Raw genomic sequence first — 25,220 nt, 5'->3', positions numbered from 1 at the left:
CTGTTAGTTGAATGCACAGAACAGAAAGAAGTTTCATACAATGCTTCTGTGTAGTTTATATTTGAACATATTCTTTTTTCCACTATTACCCACTTAGCGCTACGAATGTCCAGTTGCATTTTCTACAGACAGAGTGTTTCAAAACTGCTCAATCAAAAGTATGGTTTAACTCTGTTAGCTGAATGCTCAGATCAGAAAGAAGTTTCACAGAATGCTTCTGTGTAGTTTATATTTGAATATATTCCTTTTTCCACTACTACGCTCTTAGCGCTCCAAATGTCCAGTTGCATTTTCAACAGAAAGAGTGTTCAGATCTGCTCAATCAAAAGTATGGTTTAACTCTGTTAGCTGAATGCACAGATCAGAAAGAAGTTTCACCGAATGATTCTGTGTAGTTTATATTTGAAGACATTCCTTTTTCCACTATTACCCTCTTAGCGCTCCGAATCTCCACTTGCATTTTCTACAAAAGAGTGTTTCATAACTGCTCAATCAAAATTATGTTTTATCTCTGTTAACTGAATTTACAGATCAGAAATAAGTTTCACAGAGTGCATCTGTGTAGTTTTTATTTGAAGATATTCTTTTTCCCAATGTAGGCCTCGTAGCGCTTAGCATGTCCAATTGCAGTTTCTACAGAAAGAGTGTTTCAGAACGGCTCAATCAAAAGTAAGGTTCAACTCTGTTAGTTGAATGCACAGAACAGAAAGAATTTTCACAGAATGCTACTGTGTAGTTTATATTTGAATATATTCCTTTTTCCACTATTACCCTCTTAGCGCTCCGAATGTCCACTTGCATTTTTTACAGAAAGAGTGTTCAGAACTGCGCAATGAAAAGTATGGTTTAACTCTGTTAGCTTAATGAACATATCAGAAATAAGTTTCACACAATGCTTCTGTGTAGTTTTTATTTGAAGATATTTATTTCCCAATAGAAGCCTCTTAGCGCTCAGAATGTCCAATTGCAGTTTCTACAGAAAGAGTGTTTCAGAAAGGCTCAATCAAAAGTAAGGTTCAACTCTGTTAGTTGAATGCACAGAACAGAAAGAAGTTTCATACAATGCTTCTGTGTAGTTTATATTTGAACATATTCTTTTTTCCACTATTACCCACTTAGCGCTACGAATGTCCAGTTGCATTTTCTACAGACAGAGTGTTTCAAAACTGCTCAATCAAAAGTATGGTTTAACTCTGTTAGCTGAATGCTCAGATCAGAAAGAAGTTTCACAGAATGCTTCTGTGTAGTTTATATTTGAATATATTCCTTTTTCCACTACTACTCTCTTAGCGCTCCAAATGTCCAGTTGCATTTTCTACAGAAAGAGTGTTCAAATCTGCTCAATCAAAAGTATGCTTTAACTCTGTTAGCTGAATGTACAGATCAGAAAGAAGTTTCACAGAATGATTCTGTGTAGTTTATATTTGGAGACATTCCTTTTTCCACTATTACCCTCTTAGCGCTCCGAAACTCCACTTGCATTTTCTACAGAAAGAGTGTTTCAGAACGGCTCAATCAAAACTAAGGTTCAAATCTTTTACTTGAACAAACAGAACAGAAAGAAGTTTCACACAATTCTTCTGTGTAGTTTTTATTTGTAGATATTCTTTTTCCCAATATAGGCCTCTTAGCGCTCAGAATGTCCAATTGCAGTTTCTACAGAAAGAGTGTTTCAGAAAGGCTCAATCAAAAGTAAGGTTCAACTCTGTTTGTTGAATGCACAGAACAGAAAGAAGTTTCACAGAATGCTTCTGTGTAGTTTATATTTGAACATATTCTTTTTTCCACTATTACCCACTTAGCGCTACGAATGTCCATTTGCATTTTCTACAGACAGAGTGTTTCAAAACTGCTCAATCAAAAGTATGGTTTAACTCTGTTAGCTGAATGCTCAGATCAGAAAGAAGTTTCACAGAATGCTTCTGTGTAGTTTATATTTGAATATATTCCTTTTTCCACTACTACTCTCTTAGCGCTCCAAATGTCCAGTTGCATTTTCTACAGAAAGAGTGTTCAGATCTGCTCAATCAAAAGTATGGTTTAACTCTGTTAGCTGAATGTACAGATCAGAAAGAAGTTTCACAGAATGATTCTGTGTAGTTTATATTTGGAGACATTCCTTTTTCCACTATTACCCTCTTAGCGCTACGAATCTCCACTTGCATTTTCTACAGAAAGAGTGTTTCAGAACGGCTCAATCAAAACTAAGGTTCAACTCTTTTAGTTGAACAAACAGAACAGAAAGTAGTTTCACACAATTCTTCTGTGTAGTTTTTATTTGTAGACATTCTTTTTCCCAATATAGGCCTCTTAGCGCTCAGAATGTCCAATTGCAGTTTCTACAGAAAGAGTGTTACAGAACGGCTCAATCAAAAGTAAGGTTCAACTCTGTTAGTTGAATGCACAGAACAGAAAGAATTTTCATACAATGCTTCTGTGTAGTTTATATTTGAACATATTCTTTTTTCCACTATTACCCACTTAGCGCTACGAATGTCCAGTTGCATTTTCTACAGACAGAGTGTTTCAAAACTGCTCAATCAAAAGTATGGTTTAACTCTGTTAGCTGAATGCTCAGATCAGAAAGAAGTTTCACAGAATGCTTCTGTGTAGTTTATATTTGAATATATTCCTTTTTCCACTACTACGCTCTTAGCGCTCCAAATGTCCAGTTGCATTTTCAACAGAAAGAGTGTTCAGATCTGCTCAATCAAAAGTATGGTTTAACTCTGTTAGCTGAATGCACAGATCAGAAAGAAGTTTCACCGAATGATTCTGTGTAGTTTATATTTGAAGACATTCCTTTTTCCACTATTACCCTCTTAGCGCTCCGAATCTCCACTTGCATTTTCTACAAAAAGAGTGTTTCATAACTGCTCAATCAAAATTATGTTTTATCTCTGTTAACTGAATTTACAGATCAGAAATAAGTTTCACAGAGTGCATCTGTGTAGTTTTTATTTGAAGATATTCTTTTTCCCAATGTAGGCCTCTTAGCGCTTAGCATGTCCAATTGCAGTTTCTACAGAAAGAGTGTTTCAGAACGGCTCAATCAAAAGTAAGGTTCAACTCTGTTAGTTGAATGCAAAGAACAGAAAGAATTTTCACAGAATGCTACTGTGTAGTTTATATTTGAATATATTCCTTTTTCCACTATTACCCTCTTAGCGCTCCGAATGTCCACTTGCATTTTTTACAGAAAGAGTGTTCAGAACTGCGCAATGAAAAGTATGGTTTAACTCTGTTAGCTTAATGAACATATCAGAAATAAGTTTCACACAATGCTTCTGTGTAGTTTTTATTTGAAGATATTTTTTTTCCCAATAGAAGCCTCTTAGCGCTCAGAATGTCCAATTGCAGTTTCTACAGAAAGAGTGTTTCAGAAAGGCTCAATCAAAAGTAAGGTTCAACTCTGTTAGTTGAATGCACAGAACAGAAAGAAGTTTCATACAATGCTTCTGTGTAGTTTATATTTGAACATATTCTTTTTTCCACTATTACCCACTTAGCGCTACGAATGTCCAGTTGCATTTTCTACAGACAGAGTGTTTCAAAACTGCTCAATCAAAAGTATGGTTTAACTCTGTTAGCTGAATGCTCAGATCAGAAAGAAGTTTCACAGAATGCTTCTGTGTAGTTTATATTTGAATATATTCCTTTTTCCACTACTACGCTCTTAGCGCTCCAAATGTCCAGTTGCATTTTCAACAGAAAGAGTGTTCAGATCTGCTCAATCAAAAGTATGGTTTAACTCTGTTAGCTGAATGCACAGATCAGAAAGAAGTTTCACCGAATGATTCTGTGTAGTTTATATTTGAAGACATTCCTTTTTCCACTATTACCCTCTTAGCGCTCCGAATCTCCACTTGCATTTTCTACAAAAAGAGTGTTTCATAACTGCTCAATCAAAATTATGTTTTATCTCTGTTAACTGAATTTACAGATCAGAAATAAGTTTCACAGAGTGCATCTGTGTAGTTTTTATTTGAAGATATTCTTTTTCCCAATGTAGGCCTCGTAGCGCTTAGCATGTCCAATTGCAGTTTCTACAGAAAGAGTGTTTCAGAACGGCTCAATCAAAAGTAAGGTTCAACTCTGTTAGTTGAATGCACAGAACAGAAAGAATTTTCACAGAATGCTACTGTGTAGTTTATATTTGAATATATTCCTTTTTCCACTATTACCCTCTTAGCGCTCCGAATGTCCACTTGCATTTTTTACAGAAAGAGTGTTCAGAACTGCGCAATGAAAAGTATGGTTTAACTCTGTTAGCTTAATGAACATATCAGAAATAAGTTTCACACAATGCTTCTGTGTAGTTTTTATTTGAAGATATTTATTTCCCAATAGAAGCCTCTTAGCGCTCAGAATGTCCAATTGCAGTTTCTACAGAAAGAGTGTTTCAGAAAGGCTCAATCAAAAGTAAGGTTCAACTCTGTTAGTTGAATGCACAGAACAGAAAGAAGTTTCATACAATGCTTCTGTGTAGTTTATATTTGAACATATTCTTTTTTCCACTATTACCCACTTAGCGCTACGAATGTCCAGTTGCATTTTCTACAGACAGAGTGTTTCAAAACTGCTCAATCAAAAGTATGGTTTAACTCTGTTAGCTGAATGCTCAGATCAGAAAGAAGTTTCACAGAATGCTTCTGTGTAGTTTATATTTGAATATATTCCTTTTTCCACTACTACTCTCTTAGCGCTCCAAATGTCCAGTTGCATTTTCTACAGAAAGAGTGTTCAGATCTGCTCAATCAAAAGTATGGTTTAACTCTGTTAGCTGAATGTACAGATCAGAAAGAAGTTTCACAGAATGATTCTGTGTAGTTTATATTTGGACACATTCCTTTTTCCACTATTACCCTCTTAGCGCTCCGAAACTCCACTTGCATTTTCTACAGAAAGAGTGTTTCAGAACGGCTCAATCAAAACTAAGGTTCAAATCTTTTAGTTGAACAAACAGAACAGAAAGAAGTTTCACACAATTCTTCTGTGTAGTTTTTATTTGTAGACATTCTTTTTCCCAATATAGGCCTCTTAGCGCTCAGAATGTCCAATTGCAGTTTCTACAGAAAGAGTGTTTCAGAAAGGCTCAATCAAAAGTAAGGTTCAACTCTGTTTGTTGAATGCACAGAACAGAAAGAAGTTTCACAGAATGCTTCTGTGTAGTTTATATTTGAACATATTCTTTTTTCCACTATTACCCACTTAGCGCTACGAATGTCCATTTGCATTTTCTACAGACAGAGTGTTTCAAAACTGCTCAATCAAAAGTATGGTTTAACTCTGTTAGCTGAATGCTCAGATCAGAAAGAAGTTTCACAGAATGTTTCTGTGTAGTTTATATTTGAATATATTCCTTTTTCCACTACTACTCTCTTAGCGCTCCAAATGTCCAGTTGCATTTTCTACAGAAAGAGTGTTCAGATCTGCTCAATCAAAAGTATGGTTTAACTCTGTTAGCTGAATGTACAGATCAGAAAGAAGTTTCACAGAATGATTCTGTGTAGTTTATATTTGGAGACATTCCTTTTTCCACTATTACCCTCTTAGCGCTACGAATCTCCACTTGCATTTTCTACAGAAAGAGTGTTTCAGAACGGCTCAATCAAAACTAAGGTTCAACTCTTTTAGTTGAACAAACAGAACAGAAAGTAGTTTCACACAATTCTTCTGTGTAGTTTTTATTTGTAGACATTCTTTTTCCCAATATAGGCCTCTTAGCGCTCAGAATGTCCAATTGCAGTTTCTACAGAAAGAGTGTTACAGAACGGCTCAATCAAAAGTAAGGTTCAACTCTGTTAGTTGAATGCACAGAACAGAAAGAATTTTCATACAATGCTTCTGTGTAGTTTATATTTGAACATATTCTTTTTTCCACTATTACCCACTTAGCGCTACGAATGTCCAGTTGCATTTTCTACAGACAGAGTGTTTCAAAACTGCTCAATCAAAAGTATGGTTTAACTCTGTTAGCTGAATGCTCAGATCAGAAAGAAGTTTCACAGAATGCTTCTGTGTAGTTTATATTTGAATATATTCCTTTTTCCACTACTACGCTCTTAGCGCTCCAAATGTCCAGTTGCATTTTCAACAGAAAGAGTGTTCAGATCTGCTCAATCAAAAGTATGGTTTAACTCTGTTAGCTGAATGCACAGATCAGAAAGAAGTTTCACCGAATGATTCTGTGTAGTTTATATTTGAAGACATTCCTTTTTCCACTATTACCCTCTTAGCGCTCCGAATCTCCACTTGCATTTTCTACAAAAAGAGTGTTTCATAACTGCTCAATCAAAATTATGTTTTATCTCTGTTAACTGAATTTACAGATCAGAAATAAGTTTCACAGAGTGCATCTGTGTAGTTTTTATTTGAAGATATTCTTTTTCCCAATGTAGGCCTCTTAGCGCTTAGCATGTCCAATTGCAGTTTCTACAGAAAGAGTGTTTCAGAACGGCTCAATCAAAAGTAAGGTTCAACTCTGTTAGTTGAATGCACAGAACAGAAAGAATTTTCACAGAATGCTACTGTGTAGTTTATATTTGAATATATTCCTTTTTCCACTATTACCCTCTTAGCGCTCCGAATGTCCACTTGCATTTTTTACAGAAAGAGTGTTCAGAACTGCGCAATGAAAAGTATGGTTTAACTCTGTTAGCTTAATGAACATATCAGAAATAAGTTTCACACAATGCTTCTGTGTAGTTTTTATTTGAAGATATTTTTTTTCCCAATAGAAGCCTCTTAGCGCTCAGAATGTCCAATTGCAGTTTCTACAGAAAGAGTGTTTCAGAAAGGCTCAATCAAAAGTAAGGTTCAACTCTGTTAGTTGAATGCACAGAACAGAAAGAAGTTTCATACAATGCTTCTGTGTAGTTTATATTTGAACATATTCTTTTTTCCACTATTACCCACTTAGCGCTACGAATGTCCAGTTGCATTTTCTACAGACAGAGTGTTTCAAAACTGCTCAATCAAAAGTATGGTTTAACTCTGTTAGCTGAATGCTCAGATCAGAAAGAAGTTTCACAGAATGCTTCTGTGTAGTTTATATTTGAATATATTCCTTTTTCCACTACTACGCTCTTAGCGCTCCAAATGTCCAGTTGCATTTTCAACAGAAAGAGTGTTCAGATCTGCTCAATCAAAAGTATGGTTTAACTCTGTTAGCTGAATGCACAGATCAGAAAGAAGTTTCACCGAATGATTCTGTGTAGTTTATATTTGAAGACATTCCTTTTTCCACTATTACCCTCTTAGCGCTCCGAATCTCCACTTGCATTTTCTACAAAAAGAGTGTTTCATAACTGCTCAATCAAAATTATGTTTTATCTCTGTTAACTGAATTTACAGATCAGAAATAAGTTTCACAGAGTGCATCTGTGTAGTTTTTATTTGAAGATATTCTTTTTCCCAATGTAGGCCTCGTAGCGCTTAGCATGTCCAATTGCAGTTTCTACAGAAAGAGTGTTTCAGAACGGCTCAATCAAAAGTAAGGTTCAACTCTGTTAGTTGAATGCACAGAACAGAAAGAATTTTCACAGAATGCTACTGTGTAGTTTATATTTGAATATATTCCTTTTTCCACTATTACCCTCTTAGCGCTCCGAATGTCCACTTGCATTTTTTACAGAAAGAGTGTTCAGAACTGCGCAATGAAAAGTATGGTTTAACTCTGTTAGCTTAATGAACATATCAGAAATAAGTTTCACACAATGCTTCTGTGTAGTTTTTATTTGAAGATATTTATTTCCCAATAGAAGCCTCTTAGCGCTCAGAATGTCCAATTGCAGTTTCTACAGAAAGAGTGTTTCAGAAAGGCTCAATCAAAAGTAAGGTTCAACTCTGTTAGTTGAATGCACAGAACAGAAAGAAGTTTCATACAATGCTTCTGTGTAGTTTATATTTGAACATATTCTTTTTTCCACTATTACCCACTTAGCGCTACGAATGTCCAGTTGCATTTTCTACAGACAGAGTGTTTCAAAACTGCTCAATCAAAAGTATGGTTTAACTCTGTTAGCTGAATGCTCAGATCAGAAAGAAGTTTCACAGAATGCTTCTGTGTAGTTTATATTTGAATATATTCCTTTTTCCACTACTACTCTCTTAGCGCTCCAAATGTCCAGTTGCATTTTCTACAGAAAGAGTGTTCAGATCTGCTCAATCAAAAGTATGGTTTAACTCTGTTAGCTGAATGTACAGATCAGAAAGAAGTTTCACAGAATGATTCTGTGTAGTTTATATTTGGAGACATTCCTTTTTCCACTATTACCCTCTTAGCGCTCCGAAACTCCACTTGCATTTTCTACAGAAAGAGTGTTTCAGAACGGCTCAATCAAAACTAAGGTTCAAATCTTTTAGTTGAACAAACAGAACAGAAAGAAGTTTCACACAATTCTTCTGTGTAGTTTTTATTTGTAGACATTCTTTTTCCCAATATAGGCCTCTTAGCGCTCAGAATGTCCAATTGCAGTTTCTACAGAAAGAGTGTTACAGAACGGCTCAATCAAAAGTAAGGTTCAACTCTGTTAGTTGAATGCACAGAACAGAAAGAAGTTTCATACAATGCTTCTGTGTAGTTTATATTTGAACATATTCTTTTTTCCACTATTACCCACTTAGCGCTACGAATGTCCAGTTGCATTTTCTACAGACAGAGTGTTTCAAAACTGCTCAATCAAAAGTATGGTTTAACTCTGTTAGCTGAATGCTCAGATCAGAAAGAAGTTTCACAGAATGCTTCTGTGTAGTTTATATTTGAATATATTCCTTTTTCCACTACTACGCTCTTAGCGCTCCAAATGTCCAGTTGCATTTTCAACAGAAAGAGTGTTCAGATCTGCTCAATCAAAAGTATGGTTTAACTCTGTTAGCTGAATGCACAGATCAGAAAGAAGTTTCACCGAATGATTCTGTGTAGTTTATATTTGAAGACATTCCTTTTTCCACTATTACCCTCTTAGCGCTCCGAATCTCCACTTGCATTTTCTACAAAAAGAGTGTTTCATAACTGCTCAATCAAAATTATGTTTTATCTCTGTTAACTGAATTTACAGATCAGAAATAAGTTTCACAGAGTGCATCTGTGTAGTTTTTATTTGAAGATATTCTTTTTCCCAATGTAGGCCTCGTAGCGCTTAGCATGTCCAATTGCAGTTTCTACAGAAAGAGTGTTTCAGAACGGCTCAATCAAAAGTAAGGTTCAACTCTGTTAGTTGAATGCACAGAACAGAAAGAATTTTCACAGAATGCTACTGTGTAGTTTATATTTGAATATATTCCTTTTTCCACTATTACCCTCTTAGCGCTCCGAATGTCCACTTGCATTTTTTACAGAAAGAGTGTTCAGAACTGCGCAATGAAAAGTATGGTTTAACTCTGTTAGCTTAATGAACATATCAGAAATAAGTTTCACACAATGCTTCTGTGTAGTTTTTATTTGAAGATATTTATTTCCCAATAGAAGCCTCTTAGCGCTCAGAATGTCCAATTGCAGTTTCTACAGAAAGAGTGTTTCAGAAAGGCTCAATCAAAAGTAAGGTTCAACTCTGTTAGTTGAATGCACAGAACAGAAAGAAGTTTCATACAATGCTTCTGTGTAGTTTATATTTGAACATATTCTTTTTTCCACTATTACCCACTTAGCGCTACGAATGTCCAGTTGCATTTTCTACAGACAGAGTGTTTCAAAACTGCTCAATCAAAAGTATGGTTTAACTCTGTTAGCTGAATGCTCAGATCAGAAAGAAGTTTCACAGAATGCTTCTGTGTAGTTTATATTTGAATATATTCCTTTTTCCACTACTACTCTCTTAGCGCTCCAAATGTCCAGTTGCATTTTCTACAGAAAGAGTGTTCAAATCTGCTCAATCAAAAGTATGCTTTAACTCTGTTAGCTGAATGTACAGATCAGAAAGAAGTTTCACAGAATGATTCTGTGTAGTTTATATTTGGAGACATTCCTTTTTCCACTATTACCCTCTTAGCGCTCCGAAACTCCACTTGCATTTTCTACAGAAAGAGTGTTTCAGAACGGCTCAATCAAAACTAAGGTTCAAATCTTTTACTTGAACAAACAGAACAGAAAGAAGTTTCACACAATTCTTCTGTGTAGTTTTTATTTGTAGATATTCTTTTTCCCAATATAGGCCTCTTAGCGCTCAGAATGTCCAATTGCAGTTTCTACAGAAAGAGTGTTTCAGAAAGGCTCAATCAAAAGTAAGGTTCAACTCTGTTTGTTGAATGCACAGAACAGAAAGAAGTTTCACAGAATGCTTCTGTGTAGTTTATATTTGAACATATTCTTTTTTCCACTATTACCCACTTAGCGCTACGAATGTCCATTTGCATTTTCTACAGACAGAGTGTTTCAAAACTGCTCAATCAAAAGTATGGTTTAACTCTGTTAGCTGAATGCTCAGATCAGAAAGAAGTTTCACAGAATGCTTCTGTGTAGTTTATATTTGAATATATTCCTTTTTCCACTACTACTCTCTTAGCGCTCCAAATGTCCAGTTGCATTTTCTACAGAAAGAGTGTTCAGATCTGCTCAATCAAAAGTATGGTTTAACTCTGTTAGCTGAATGTACAGATCAGAAAGAAGTTTCACAGAATGATTCTGTGTAGTTTATATTTGGAGACATTCCTTTTTCCACTATTACCCTCTTAGCGCTACGAATCTCCACTTGCATTTTCTACAGAAAGAGTGTTTCAGAACGGCTCAATCAAAACTAAGGTTCAACTCTTTTAGTTGAACAAACAGAACAGAAAGTAGTTTCACACAATTCTTCTGTGTAGTTTTTATTTGTAGACATTCTTTTTCCCAATATAGGCCTCTTAGCGCTCAGAATGTCCAATTGCAGTTTCTACAGAAAGAGTGTTACAGAACGGCTCAATCAAAAGTAAGGTTCAACTCTGTTAGTTGAATGCACAGAACAGAAAGAATTTTCATACAATGCTTCTGTGTAGTTTATATTTGAACATATTCTTTTTTCCACTATTACCCACTTAGCGCTACGAATGTCCAGTTGCATTTTCTACAGACAGAGTGTTTCAAAACTGCTCAATCAAAAGTATGGTTTAACTCTGTTAGCTGAATGCTCAGATCAGAAAGAAGTTTCACAGAATGCTTCTGTGTAGTTTATATTTGAATATATTCCTTTTTCCACTACTATGCTCTTAGCGCTCCAAATGTCCAGTTGCATTTTCAACAGAAAGAGTGTTCAGATCTGCTCAATCAAAAGTATGGTTTAACTCTGTTAGCTGAATGCACAGATCAGAAAGAAGTTTCACCGAATGATTCTGTGTAGTTTATATTTGAAGACATTCCTTTTTCCACTATTACCCTCTTAGCGCTCCGAATCTCCACTTGCATTTTCTACAAAAAGAGTGTTTCATAACTGCTCAATCAAAATTATGTTTTATCTCTGTTAACTGAATTTACAGATCAGAAATAAGTTTCACAGAGTGCATCTGTGTAGTTTTTATTTGAAGATATTCTTTTTCCCAATGTAGGCCTCTTAGCGCTTAGCATGTCCAATTGCAGTTTCTACAGAAAGAGTGTTTCAGAACGGCTCAATCAAAAGTAAGGTTCAACTCTGTTAGTTGAATGCAAAGAACAGAAAGAATTTTCACAGAATGCTACTGTGTAGTTTATATTTGAATATATTCCTTTTTCCACTATTACCCTCTTAGCGCTCCGAATGTCCACTTGCATTTTTTACAGAAAGAGTGTTCAGAACTGCGCAATGAAAAGTATGGTTTAACTCTGTTAGCTTAATGAACATATCAGAAATAAGTTTCACACAATGCTTCTGTGTAGTTTTTATTTGAAGATATTTTTTTTCCCAATAGAAGCCTCTTAGCGCTCAGAATGTCCAATTGCAGTTTCTACAGAAAGAGTGTTTCAGAAAGGCTCAATCAAAAGTAAGGTTCAACTCTGTTAGTTGAATGCACAGAACAGAAAGAAGTTTCATACAATGCTTCTGTGTAGTTTATATTTGAACATATTCTTTTTTCCACTATTACCCACTTAGCGCTACGAATGTCCAGTTGCATTTTCTACAGACAGAGTGTTTCAAAACTGCTCAATCAAAAGTATGGTTTAACTCTGTTAGCTGAATGCTCAGATCAGAAAGAAGTTTCACAGAATGCTTCTGTGTAGTTTATATTTGAATATATTCCTTTTTCCACTACTACGCTCTTAGCGCTCCAAATGTCCAGTTGCATTTTCAACAGAAAGAGTGTTCAGATCTGCTCAATCAAAAGTATGGTTTAACTCTGTTAGCTGAATGCACAGATCAGAAAGAAGTTTCACCGAATGATTCTGTGTAGTTTATATTTGAAGACATTCCTTTTTCCACTATTACCCTCTTAGCGCTCCGAATCTCCACTTGCATTTTCTACAAAAAGAGTGTTTCATAACTGCTCAATCAAAATTATGTTTTATCTCTGTTAACTGAATTTACAGATCAGAAATAAGTTTCACAGAGTGCATCTGTGTAGTTTTTATTTGAAGATATTCTTTTTCCCAATGTAGGCCTCGTAGCGCTTAGCATGTCCAATTGCAGTTTCTACAGAAAGAGTGTTTCAGAACGGCTCAATCAAAAGTAAGGTTCAACTCTGTTAGTTGAATGCACAGAACAGAAAGAATTTTCACAGAATGCTACTGTGTAGTTTATATTTGAATATATTCCTTTTTCCACTATTACCCTCTTAGCGCTCCGAATGTCCACTTGCATTTTTTACAGAAAGAGTGTTCAGAACTGCGCAATGAAAAGTATGGTTTAACTCTGTTAGCTTAATGAACATATCAGAAATAAGTTTCACACAATGCTTCTGTGTAGTTTTTATTTGAAGATATTTATTTCCCAATAGAAGCCTCTTAGCGCTCAGAATGTCCAATTGCAGTTTCTACAGAAAGAGTGTTTCAGAAAGGCTCAATCAAAAGTAAGGTTCAACTCTGTTAGTTGAATGCACAGAACAGAAAGAAGTTTCATACAATGCTTCTGTGTAGTTTATATTTGAACATATTCTTTTTTCCACTATTACCCACTTAGCGCTACGAATGTCCAGTTGCATTTTCTACAGACAGAGTGTTTCAAAACTGCTCAATCAAAAGTATGGTTTAACTCTGTTAGCTGAATGCTCAGATCAGAAAGAAGTTTCACAGAATGCTTCTGTGTAGTTTATATTTGAATATATTCCTTTTTCCACTACTACTCTCTTAGCGCTCCAAATGTCCAGTTGCATTTTCTACAGAAAGAGTGTTCAGATCTGCTCAATCAAAAGTATGGTTTAACTCTGTTAGCTGAATGTACAGATCAGAAAGAAGTTTCACAGAATGATTCTGTGTAGTTTATATTTGGAGACATTCCTTTTTCCACTATTACCCTCTTAGCGCTCCGAAACTCCACTTGCATTTTCTACAGAAAGAGTGTTTCAGAACGGCTCAATCAAAACTAAGGTTCAAATCTTTTAGTTGAACAAACAGAACAGAAAGAAGTTTCACACAATTCTTCTGTGTAGTTTTTATTTGTAGACATTCTTTTTCCCAATATAGGCCTCTTAGCGCTCAGAATGTCCAATTGCAGTTTCTACAGAAAGAGTGTTTCAGAAAGGCTCAATCAAAAGTAAGGTTCAACTCTGTTTGTTGAATGCACAGAACAGAAAGAAGTTTCACAGAATGCTTCTGTGTAGTTTATATTTGAACATATTCTTTTTTCCACTATTACCCACTTAGCGCTACGAATGTCCATATGCATTTTCTACAGACAGAGTGTTTCAAAACTGCTCAATCAAAAGTATGGTTTAACTCTGTTAGCTGAATGCTCAGATCAGAAAGAAGTTTCACAGAATGCTTCTGTGTAGTTTATATTTGAATATATTCCTTTTTCCACTACTACTCTCTTAGCGCTCCAAATGTCCAGTTGCATTTTCTACAGAAAGAGTGTTCAGATCTGCTCAATCAAAAGTATGGTTTAACTCTGTTAGCTGAATGTACAGATCAGAAAGAAGTTTCACAGAATGATTCTGTGTAGTTTATATTTGGAGACATTCCTTTTTCCACTATTACCCTCTTAGCGCTACGAATCTCCACTTGCATTTTCTACAGAAAGAGTGTTTCAGAACGGCTCAATCAAAACTAAGGTTCAACTCTTTTAGTTGAACAAACAGAACAGAAAGCAGTTTCACACAATTCTTCTGTGTAGTTTTTATTTGTAGACATTCTTTTTCCCAATATAGGCCTCTTAGCGCTCAGAATATCCAATTGCAGTTTCTACAGAAAGAGTGTTACAGAACGGCTCAATCAAAAGTAAGGTTCAACTCTGTTAGTTGAATGCACAGAACAGAAAGAATTTTCATACAATGCTTCTGTGTAGTTTATATTTGAACATATTCTTTTTTCCACTATTACCCACTTAGCGCTACGAATGTCCAGTTGCATTTTCTACAGACAGAGTGTTTCAAAACTGCTCAATCAAAAGTATGGTTTAACTCTGTTAGCTGAATGCTCAGATCAGAAAGAAGTTTCACAGAATGCTTCTGTGTAGTTTATATTTGAATATATTCCTTTTTCCACTACTACGCTCTTAGCGCTCCAAATGTCCAGTTGCATTTTCAACAGAAAGAGTGTTCAGATCTGCTCAATCAAAAGTATGGTTTAACTCTGTTAGCTGAATGCACAGATCAGAAAGAAGTTTCACCGAATGATTCTGTGTAGTTTATATTTGAAGACATTCCTTTTTCCACTATTACCCTCTTAGCGCTCCGAATCTCCACTTGCATTTTCTACAAAAAGAGTGTTTCATAACTGCTCAATCAAAATTATGTTTTATCTCTGTTAACTGAATTTACAGATCAGAAATAAGTTTCACAGAGTGCATCTGTGTAGTTTTTATTTGAAGATATTCTTTTTCCCAATGTAGGCCTCTTAGCGCTTAGCATGTCCAATTGCAGTTTCTACAGAAAGAGTGTTTCAGAACGGCTCAATCAAAAGTAAGGTTCAACTCTGTTAGTTGAATGCACAGAACAGAAAGAATTTTCACAGAATGCTACTGTGTAGTTTATATTTGAATATATTCCTTTTTCCACTATTACCCTCTTAGCGCTCCGAATGTCCACTTGCATTTTTTACAGAAAGAGTGTTCAGAACTGCGCAATGAAAAGTATGGTTTAACTCTGTTAGCTTAATGAACATATCAGAAATAAGTTTCACACAATGCTTCTGTGTAGTTTTTATTTGAAGATATTTTTTTTCCCAATAGAAGCCTCTTAGCGCTCAGAATGTCCAATTGCAGTTTCTACAGAAAGAGTGTTTCAGAAAGGCTCAATCAAAAGTAAGGTTCAACTCTGTTAGTTGAATGCACAGAACAGAAAGAAGTTTCATACAATGCTTCTGTGTAGTTTATATTTGAACATATTCTTTTTTCCACTATTACCCACTTAGCGCTACGAATGTCCAGTTGCATTTTCTACAGACAGAGTGTTTCAAAACTGCTCAATCAAAAGTATGGTTTAACTCTGTTAGCTGAATGCTCAGATCAGAAAGAAGTTTCACAGAATGCTTCTGTGTAGTTTATATTTGAATATATTCCTTTTTCCACTACTACGCTCTTAGCGCTCCAAATGTCCAGTTGCATTTTCAACAGAAAGAGTGTTCAGATCTGCTCAATCAAAAGTATGGTTTAACTCTGTTAGCTGAATGCACAGATCAGAAAGAAGTTTCACCGAATGATTCTGTGTAGTTTATATTTGAAGACATTCCTTTTTCCACTATTACCCTCTTAGCGCTCCGAATCTCCACTTGCATTTTCTACAAAAAGAGTGTTTCATAACTGCTCAATCAAAATTATGTTTTATCTCTGTTAACTGAATTTACAGATCAGAAATAAGTTTCACAGAGTGCATCTGTGTAGTTTTTATTTGAAGATATTCTTTTTCCCAATGTAGGCCTCGTAGCGCTTAGCATGTCCAATTGCAGTTTCTACAGAAAGAGTGTTTCAGAACGGCTCAATCAAAAGTAAGGTTCAACTCTGTTAGTTGAATGCACAGAACAGAAAGAATTTTCACAGAATGCTACTGTGTAGTTTATATTTGAATATATTCCTTTTTCCACTATTACCCTCTTAGCGCTCCGAATGTCCACTTGCATTTTTTACAGAAAGAGTGTTCAGAACTGCGCAATGAAAAGTATGGTTTAACTCTGTTAGCTTAATGAACATATCAGAAATAAGTTTCACACAATGCTTCTGTGTAGTTTTTATTTGAAGATATTTATTTCCCAATAGAAGCCTCTTAGCGCTCAGAATGTCCAATTGCAGTTTCTACAGAAAGAGTGTTTCAGAAAGGCTCAATCAAAAGTAAGGTTCAACTCTGTTAGTTGAATGCACAGAACAGAAAGAAGTTTCATACAATGCTTCTGTGTAGTTTATATTTGAACATATTCTTTTTTCCACTATTACCCACTTAGCGCTACGAATGTCCAGTTGCATTTTCTACAGACAGAGTGTTTCAAAACTGCTCAATCAAAAGTATGGTTTAACTCTGTTAGCTGAATGCTCAGATCAGAAAGAAGTTTCACAGAATGCTTCTGTGTAGTTTATATTTGAATATATTCCTTTTTCCACTACTACTCTCTTAGCGCTCCAAATGTCCAGTTGCATTTTCTACAGAAAGAGTGTTCAGATCTGCTCAATCAAAAGTATGGTTTAACTCTGTTAGCTGAATGTACAGATCAGAAAGAAGTTTCACAGAATGATTCTGTGTAGTTTATATTTGGAGACATTCCTTTTTCCACTATTACCCTCTTAGCGCTCCGAAACTCCACTTGCATTTTCTACAGAAAGAGTGTTTCAGAACGGCTCAATCAAAACTAAGGTTCAAATCTTTTAGTTGAACAAACAGAACAGAAAGAAGTTTCACACAATTCTTCTGTGTAGTTTTTATTTGTAGACATTCATTTTCCCAATATAGGCCTCTTAGCGCTCAGAATGTCCAATTGCAGTTTCTACAGAAAGAGTGTTTCAGAAAGGCTCAATCAAAAGTAAGGTTCAACTCTGTTTGTTGAATGCACAGAACAGAAAGAAGTTTCACAGAATGCTTCTGTGTAGTTTATATTTGAACATATTCTTTTTTCCACTATTACCCACTTAGCGCTACGAATGTCCATTTGCATTTTCTACAGACAGAGTGTTTCAAAACTGCTCAATCAAAAGTATGGTTTAACTCTGTTAGCTGAATGCTCAGATCAGAAAGAAGTTTCACAGAATGCTTCTGTGTAGTTTATATTTGAATATATTCCTTTTTCCACTACTACTCTCTTAGCGCTCCAAATGTCCAGTTGCATTTTCTACAGAAAGAGTGTTCAGATCTGCTCAATCAAAAGTATGGTTTAACTCTGTTAGCTGAATGTACAGATCAGAAAGAAGTTTCACAGAATGATTCTGTGTAGTTTATATTTGGAGACATTCCTTTTTCCACTATTACCCTCTTAGCGCTACGAATCTCCACTTGCATTTTCTACAGAAAGAGTGTTTCAGAACGGCTCAATCAAAACTAAGGTTCAACTCTTTTAGTTGAACAAACAGAACAGAAAGTAGTTTCACACAATTCTTCTGTGTAGTTTTTATTTGTAGACATTCTTTTTCCCAATATAGGCCTCTTAGCGCTCAGAATGTCCAATTGCAGTTTCTACAGAAAGAGTGTTACAGAACGGCTCAATCAAAAGTAAGGTTCAACTCTGTTAGTTGAATGCACAGAACAGAAAGAATTTTCATACAATGCTTCTGTGTAGTTTATATTTGAACATATTCTTTTTTCCACTATTACCCACTTAGCGCTACGAATGTCCAGTTGCATTTTCTACAGACAGAGTGTTTCAAAACTGCTCAATCAAAAGTATGGTTTAACTCTGTTAGCTGAATGCTCAGATCAGAAAAAGTTTCACAGAATGCTTCTGTGTAGTTTATATTTGAATATATTCCTTTTTCCACTACTACGCTCTTAGCGCTCCAAATGTCCAGTTGCATTTTCAACAGAAAGAGTGTTCAGATCTGCTCAATCAAAAGTATGGTTTAACTCTCTTAGGTGAATGCACAGATCAGAAAGAAGTTTCACCGAATGATTCTGTGTAGTTTATATTTGAAGACATTCCTTTTTCCACTATTACCCTCTTAGCGCTCCGAATCTCCACTTGCATTTTCTACAAAAAGAGTGTTTCATAACTGCTCAATCAAAATTATGTTTTATCTCTGTTAACTGAATTTACAGATCAGAAATAAGTTTCACAGAGTGCATCTGTGTAGTTTTTATTTGAAGATATTCTTTTTCCCAATGTAGGCCTCTTAGCGCTTAGCATGTCCAATTGCAGTTTCTACAGAAAGAGTGTTTCAGAACGGCTCAATCAAAAGTAAGGTTCAACTCTGTTAGTTGAATGCACAGAACAGAAAGAATTTTCACAGAATGCTACTGTGTAGTTTATATTTGAATATATTCCCTTTTCCACTATTACCCTCTTAGCGCTCCGAATGTCCACTTGCATTTTTTACAGAAAGAGTGTTCAGAACTGCGCAATGAAAAGTATGGTTTAACTCTGTTAGCTTAATGAACATATCAGAAATAAGTTTCACACAATGCTTCTGTGTAGTTTTTATTTGAAGATATTTTTTTTCCCAATAGAAGCCTCTTAGCGCTCAGAATGTCCAATTGCAGTTTCTACAGAAAGAGTGTTTCAGAAAGGCTCAATCAAAAGTAAGGTTCAACTCTGTTAGTTGAATGCACAGAACAGAAAGAAGTTTCATACAATGCTTCTCTGTAGTTTATATTTGAACATATTCTTTTTTCCACTATTACCCACTTAGCGCTACGAATGTCCAGTTGCATTTTCTACAGACAGAGTGTTTCAAAACTGCTCAATCAAAAGTATGGTTTAACTCTGTTAGCTGAATGCTCAGATCAGAAAGAAGTTTCACAGAATGATTCTGTGTAGTTTATATTTGAATATATTCCTTTTTCCACTACTACTCTCTTAGCGCTCCAAATGTCCAGTTGCATTTTCTACAGAAAGAGTGTTCAGATCTGCTCAATCAAATGTATGGTTTAACTCTGTTAGCTGAATGTACAGATCAGAAAGAAGTTTCACAGAATGATTCTGTGTAGTTTATATTTGGAGACATTCCTTTTTCCACTATTACCCTCTTAGCGCTCCGAATCTCCACTTGCATTTTCTACAGAAAGAGTGTTTCAGAACGGCTCAATCAAAACTAAGGTTCAAATCTTTTAGTTGAACAAACAGAACAGAAAGAAGTTTCACACAATTCTTCTGTATAGTTTTTATTTGTAGACATTCTTTTTCCCAATATAGGCCTCTTAGCGCTCAGAATGTCCAATTGCAGTTTCTACAGAAAGAGTGTTTCAGAAAGGCTCAATCAAAAGTAAGGTTCAACTCTGTTTGTTGAATGCACAGAACAGAAAGAAGTTTCATACAATGCTTCTGTGTAGTTTATATTTGAACATATTCTCTTTTCCACTATTACCCACTTAGCGCTACGAATGTCCAGTTGCATTTTCTACAGACAGAGTGTTTCAAAACTGCTCAATCAAAAGTATGGTTTAACTCTGTTAGCTGTATGCTCAGATCAGAAAGAAGTTTCACAGAATGCTTCTGTGTAGTTTATATTTGAATATATTCCTTTTTCCACTACTATGCTCTTAGCGCTCCAAATGTCCAGTTGCATTTTCAACAGAAAGAGTGTTCAGATCTGCTCAATCAAAAGTATGGTTTAACTTTGTTAGCTGAATGCACAGATCAGAAAGAAGTTTCACCGAATGATTCTGTGTAGTTTATATTTGAAGACATTTCTTTTTCCACTATTACCGTCTTAGCGCTCCGAATCTCCACTTGCATTTTCTACAAAAAGAGTGTTTCATAACTGCTCAATCAAAAATATGTTTTATCTCTGTTAACTGAATTTACAGATCAGAAATAAGTTTCACAGAATGCATCTGTGTAATTTTTATTTGAAGATATTCTTTTTCCCAATGTAGGCCTCTTAGCGCTTAGCATGTCCAATTGCAGTTTCTACAGAAAGAGTGTTTCAGAACGGCTCAATCAAAAGTAAGGTTCAACTCTGTTAGTTGAATGCACAGAACAGAAAGAATTTTCACAGAATGCTACTGTGTAGTTTATATTTGAATATATTCCTTTTTCCACTATTACCCTCTTAGCGCTCCGAATGTCCACTTGCATTTTCTACAGAAAGAGTGTTCAGAACTGCGCAATCAAAAGTATGGTTTAACTCTGTTAGCTTAATGAACATATCAGAAATAAGTTTCACACAATGCTTCTGTGTAGTTTTTATTTGAAGTTATTATTTTTCCCAATAGAGGCCTCTTAGCGCTCAGAATGTCCAATTGCAGTTTCTACAGAAAGAGTGTTTCAGAACGGCTCAATCAAAACTAAGGTTCAACTCTTTTAGTTGAACAAACAGAACAGAAAAAGTTTCACACAATTCTTCTGTGTAGTTTTTATTTGTAGACATTCTTTTTCCCAATATAGGCCTCTTAGCGCTCAGAATGTCCAATTGCAGTTTCTACAGAAAGAGTGTTTCAGAACGGCTCAATCAAAAGTAAGGTTCAACTCTGTTATTTGAATGCACAGAACAGAAAGTAGTTTCATACAATGCTTCTGTGTAGTTTATATTTGAACATATTCTCTTTTCCACTATTACCCACTTAGCGCTACGAATGTCCAGTTGCATTTTCTACAGACAGAGTGTTTCAAAACTGCTCAATCAAAAGTATGGTTTAACTCTGTTAGCTGAATGCTCAGATCAGAAAGAAGTTTCACAGAATGCTTCTGTGTAGTTTATATTTGAATATATTCCTTTTTCCACTATTACCCTCTTAGCGCTCCGAATCTCCACTTGCATTTTCTACAAAAAGAGTGTTTCGTAACTGCTCAATCAAAAATATGTTTTATCTCTGTTAACTGAATTTGCAGATCAGAAATAAGTTTCACAGAATGCATCTGTGTAGTTTTTATTTGAAGATATTATTTTTCCCAATATAGGCCTCTTAGCGCTCAGAATGTCCAATTGCAGTTTCTACAGAAAGAGTGTTTCAGAAAGGCTCAATCAAAAGTAAGGTTCAACTCTGTTAGTTGAATGCACAGAACAGAAAGAAGTTTCATACAATGCTTCTGTGTAGTTCATATTTGAACATATTCTTTTTTCCACTATTACCCACTTAGCGCTACGAATGTCCAGTTGCATTTTCTACAGACAGAGTGTTTCAAAACTGCTCAATCAAAAGTATGGTTTAACTCTGTTAGCTGAATGCTCAGATCAGAAAGAAGTTTCACAGAATGCTTCTGTGTAGTTTATATTTGAATATATTCCTTTTTCCACTACTACACTCTTAGCGCTCCAAATGTCCAGTTGCATTTTCTACAGAAAGAGTGTTCAGATCTGCTCAATCAAAAGTATGGTTTAACTCTGTTAGCTGAATGCACAGATCAGAAAGAAGTTTCACAGAATGATTCTGTGTAGTTTATATTTGGAGACATTCCTTTTTCCACTATTACCCTCTTAGCGCTCCGAATCTCCACTTGCATTTTCTACAGAAAGAGTGTTTCAGAACGGCTCAATCAAAACTAAGGTTCAACTCTTTTAGTTGAACAAACAGAACAGAAAGAAGTTTCACACAATTCTTCTGTGTAGTTTTTATTTGTAGACATTCTTTTTCCCAATATAGGCCTCTTAGCGCTCAGAATGTCCAATTGCAGTTTCTACAGAAAGAGTGTTTCAGAACGGCTCAATCAAAAGTAAGGTTCAACTCTGTTAGTTGAATGCACAGAACAGAAAGAAGTTTCATACAATGCTTCTGTGTAGTTTATATTTGAACATATTCTCTTTTCCACTATTACCCACTTAGCGCTACGAATGTCCAGTTGCATTTTCTACAGACAGAGTGTTTCAAAACTGCTCAATCAAAAGTATGGTTTAACTCTGTTAGCTGTATGCTCAGATCAGAAAGAAGTTTCACAGAATGCTTCTGTGTAGTTTATATTTGAATATATTCCTTTTTCCACTACTACGCTCTTAGCGCTCCAAATGTCCAGTTGCATTTTCAACAGAAAGAGTGTTCAGAACTGCTCAATCAAAAGTATGGTTTAACTCTGTTAGCTGAATGCACAGATCAGAAAGAAGTTTCACCGAATGATTCTGTGTAGTTTATATTTGAAGACATTCCTTTTTCCACTATTACCCTCTTAGCGCTCCGAATCTCCACTTGCATTTTCTACAAAAAGAGTGTTTCATAACTGCTCAATCAAAAATATGTTTTATCTCTGTTAACTGAATTTACAGATCAGAAATAAGTTTCACAGAATGCATCTGTGTAGTTTTTATTTGAAGATATTCTTTTTCCCAATGTAGGCCTCTTAGCGCTTAGCATGTCCAATTGCAGTTTCTACAGAAAGAGTGTTTCAGAACGGCTCAATCAAAAGTAAGGTTCAACTCTGTTAGTTGAATGCACAGAACAGAAAGAATTTTCACAGAATGCTACTGTGTAGTTTATATTTTAATATATTCCTTTTTCCACTATTACCCTCTTAGCGCTCCGAATGTCCACTTGCATTTTCTACAGAAAGAGTGTTCAGAACTGCGCAATCAAAAGTATGGTTTAACTCTGTTAGCTTAATGAACATATCAGAAATAAGTTTCACACAATGCTTCTGTGTAGTTTTTATTTGAAGATATTATTTTTCCCAATAGAGGCCTCTTAGCGCTCAGAATGTCCAATTGCAGTTTCTACAGAAAGAGTGTTTCAGAAAGGCTCAATCAAAAGTAAGGTTCAACTCTGTTAGTTGAATGCACAGAACAGAAAGAAGTTTCATACAATGCTTCTGTGTAGTTTATATTTGAACATATTCTTTTTTCCACTATTACCCACTTAGCGCTACGAATGTCCAGTTGCATTTTCTACAGACAGAGTGTTTCAAAACTGCTCAATCAAAAGTATGGTTTAACTCTGTTAGCTGAATGCTCAGATCAGAAAGAAGTTTCACAGAATGCTTCTGTGTAGTTTATATTTTAATATATTCCTTTTTCCACTACTACTCTCTTAGCGCTCCAAATGTCCAGTTGCATTTTCTACAGAAAGAGTGTTCAGATCTGCTCAATCAAAAGTATGGTTTAACTCTGTTAGCTGAATGCACAGATCAGAAAGAAGTTTCACAGAATGATTCTGTGTAGTTTATATTTGGAGACATTCCTTTTTCCACTATTACCCTCTTAGCGCTCCGAATGTCCACTTGCATTTTCTACAGAAAGAGTGTTTCAGAACGGCTCAATCAAAACTAAGGTTCAACTCTTTTAGTTGAACAAACAGAACAGAAAAAGTTTCACACAATTCTTCTGTGTAGTTTTTATTTGTAGACATTCTTTTTCCCAATATAGGCCTCTTAGCGCTCAGAATGTCCAATTGCAGTTTCTACAGAAAGAGTGTTTCAGAACGGCTCAATTAAAAGTAAGGTTCAACTCTGTTATTTGAATGCACAGAACAGAAAGTAGTTTCATACAATGCTTCTGTGTAGTTTATATTTGAACATATTCTCTTTTCCACTATTACCCACTTAGCGCTACGAATGTCCAGTTGCATTTTCTACAGACAGAGTGTTTCAAAACTGCTCAATCAAAAGTATGGTTTAACTCTGTTAGCTGAATGCTCAGATCAGAAAGAAGTTTCACAGAATGCTTCTGTGTAGTTTATATTTTAATATATTCCTTTTTCCACTATTACCCTCTTAGCGCTCCGAATCTCCACTTGCATTTTCTACAAAAAGAGTGTTTCGTAACTGCTCAATCAAAAATATGTTTTATCTCTGTTAACTGAATTTACAGATCAGAAATAAGTTTCACAGAATGCATCTGTGTAGTTTTTATTTGAAGATATTCTTTTTCCCAATGTAGGCCTCTTAGCGCTTAGCATGTCCAATTGCAGTTTCTACAGAAAGAGTGTTTCAGAACGGCTCAATCAAAAGTAAGGTTCAACTCTGTTAGTTGAATGCATAGAACAGAAAGAATTTTCACAGAATGCTACTGTGTAGTTTATATTTGAATATATTCCTTTTTCCACTATTACCCTCTTAGCGCTCCGAATGTCCACTTGCATTTTCTACAGAAAGAGTGTTCAGAACTGCGCAATAAAAAGTATGGTTTAACTCTGTTAGCTTAATGAACATATCAGAAATGTGTTTCAAACAATGCTTCTGTGTAGTTTTTATTTGAAGATATTATTTTTCCCAATAGAGGCCTCTTAGCGCTCAGAATGTCCAATTGCAGTTTCTACAGAAAGAGTGTTTCAGAAAGGCTCAATCAAAAGTAAGGTTCAACTCTGTTAGTTGAATGCACAGAACAGAAAGTAGTTTCATACAATGCTTCTGTGTAGTTTATATTTGAACATATTCTTTTTTCCACTATTACCCACTTAGCGCTACGAATGTCCAGTTGCATTATCTACAGACAGAGTGTTTCAAAACTGCTCAATCAAAAATATGGTTTAACTCTGTTAGCTGAATGCTCAGATCAGAAAGAAGTTTCACAGAATGCTTCTGTGTAGTTTATATTTGAATATATTCCTTTTTCCACTACTACTCTCTTAGCGCTCCAAATGTCCAGTTGCATTTTCTACAGAAAGAGTGTTCAGATCTGCCCAATCAAAAGTATGGTTTAACTCTGTTAGCTGAATGCACAGATCAGAAAGAAGTTTCACAGAATGATTCTGTGCAGTTTATATTTGGAGACATTCCTTTTTCCACTATTACCCTCTTAGCGCTCCGAATCTCCACTTGGATTTTCTACAGAAAGAATGTTTCAGAACAGCTCAATCAAAACTAAGGTTCAACTCTTTTAGTTGAACAAACAGAACAGAAAGAAGTTTCACACAATTCTTCTGTGTAGTTTTTATTTGTAGACATTCTTTTTCCCAATATAGGCCTCTTAGCGCTCAGAATGTCCAATTGCAGTTTCTACAGAAAGAGTGTTTCAGAACGGCTCAATCAAAAGTAAGGTTCAACCCTGTTAGATGAATGCACAGAACAGAAAGAAGTTTCATACAATGCTTCTGTGTAGTTTATATTTGAACATATTCTCTTTTCCACTATTACCCACTTAGCGCTACGAATGTCCAGTTGCATTTTCTACAGACAGAGT

This window comes from Symphalangus syndactylus, chromosome 11 (assembly GCF_028878055.3).
Source record: "Symphalangus syndactylus isolate Jambi chromosome 11, NHGRI_mSymSyn1-v2.1_pri, whole genome shotgun sequence".
In the NCBI taxonomy this organism is placed as follows: Eukaryota; Metazoa; Chordata; class Mammalia; order Primates; family Hylobatidae; genus Symphalangus; species Symphalangus syndactylus.
The sequence above is the reverse complement of the archived record's forward strand: the minus strand, read 5'-3'. Positions refer to the sequence as shown.